Source organism: Alosa sapidissima, chromosome 6 (genome assembly GCF_018492685.1).
Source record: "Alosa sapidissima isolate fAloSap1 chromosome 6, fAloSap1.pri, whole genome shotgun sequence".
Lineage (NCBI taxonomy): Eukaryota > Metazoa > Chordata > Actinopteri > Clupeiformes > Clupeidae > Alosa > Alosa sapidissima.
In genome coordinates, this window is record NC_055962.1 from 37,753,245 (window position 1) to 37,754,807 (window position 1,563).

The 1,563-nt window shown below is 41.3% G+C and overlaps 1 protein-coding gene across 1 annotated transcript in view; it reads left to right on the top strand.

Moving 5' to 3' along the window:
- Positions 1-625: 625 nt before the first annotated feature.
- Positions 626-1,563, top strand: part of efr3bb (EFR3 homolog Bb (S. cerevisiae)) — a 74,648-nt gene continuing 73,710 nt past the window's right edge. The window contains exon 1 of the mRNA XM_042095120.1: positions 626-947. The gene's annotated coding sequence lies outside the window, so the exon portion shown is untranslated. The remainder of the gene's footprint in view (positions 948-1,563) is intronic.

Below are 1,563 nucleotides of genomic sequence, written 5' to 3' on the forward strand. Positions count from 1 at the left end.
CCTTCAATGTGCTCTAGGCCAGTGTTTCTTCACTGGTGGGTCGGGACCCAAAAGAGGGTCACGGAAACGTTCTGGGTGGGTTGCGGAGCTTGTGGTTAAAAAAAAAAAAAATCGCCCATTTAAAATGCTACCTTATCAGATCTAATATTGGACCTTTATTATGATAGACTTTATTTCTGTCAGACATTGCCATGGACATAGACAATATTTATGTGACAGGTCATGTTAGACATAATTTTAGGGCTATGACCCTGAATATTTGAAGTAGGATATGGATTTACTTAAATTGAGACAAAGCACCCCTGTCAAAGGCAAGTCTGTCAAGTAGGTACTTTGAAAGGTGAGATCAGGAGTTGGAGATTTCACAACTGTAATGCCAAGCATCAGCATGTTCCAAACAATAGCTTACAGGCTTACAGTGTGTCTTAACATGTAGCTCACCGTATCCGTTGGCTTGATCGCTATACAAATATATTTATGGGTCGCGACTTAATGAACATGGAAAATTGTGGGTCCCAAACCCAGATCAGTAAGAACCACTGCTCTAGGCAGATTTTATGTGGGGCTTTGAGCTCGCCATCTCAATGCCGCCCCCTAGTGAAAATATACTGTGAGTGTCTCTGTCACACGCGTAGGCTTGTCGCACAGAGCGCTGGACAAAGCTAGATTAGGATCCTTTAACATTTCTGCTGGAGAATGCTCGTGTAGCCTACCGTAAGCAGTGGCGGTTCAGAAGATGAAGTGATTTTGTGTACAATCAAAAAGGCCACTTCTGTTAGCTGTGTAAGGCGGTCAGTCAGTCAGGGCTGTCAAAATATGAGGGGGCGAGACCTGCCAAGCCCTTTAACTGACGCCTTCTGATGGTTGTTCAGGAAAGCAACATTTTTTACATTTCCCCCCCTCTAACAGTGACGTGTTTATTTTGGCAGATGCACATTCAAGGCAAGGTAAAGTAATGAAATGACTTGAAACCGAGAACAAAGTCACTGTATGTCTAGATAGCTGAATTGTCACAGCCACCAGAAAGAAAGACCTGTCTGTCTGCCAAGCTAACTGTGAATAGTTAGCTTCCCTGTTTAGAAGCTAGTGGCTAATAACTTACCTTGGTTGCTGAAGAGTAACATTAGCTAACGTTAACTAGCTAGCTAGGTGATAGCTAACTGTAGAAGCTAGGTGAGCTCATTTACAACTGGGGCATACTTTTGTTACGTTTTGTGTTAACGTTTTCTTGGTAGAATATTGGTAAGAAATCAGTTGGTGACTCGTGTTTAAATTATATAATGAGTTTGGACTGTATGAATATTTTACCGTCTTTACCGTAAAGTAGCAAGCTAACATTAGACAACCAGATTGGTGACAACCTAACGTTATGGCTTCAGCTTGGTAATGTTAACAGAAAAGTTTATTTTGCGCAGTAGCCTGTGGGTGATGGGGATGAATGTTGTGGTATTGCTTTAACCTGTTTGCCAATCACACGTGTTGCTCCTTTAACTTGATTTTTTAAAAAAAATTAAACGTTAGTGGCTGCCAACTTAATTATATGCCAGATAATGTTAGTCTTAT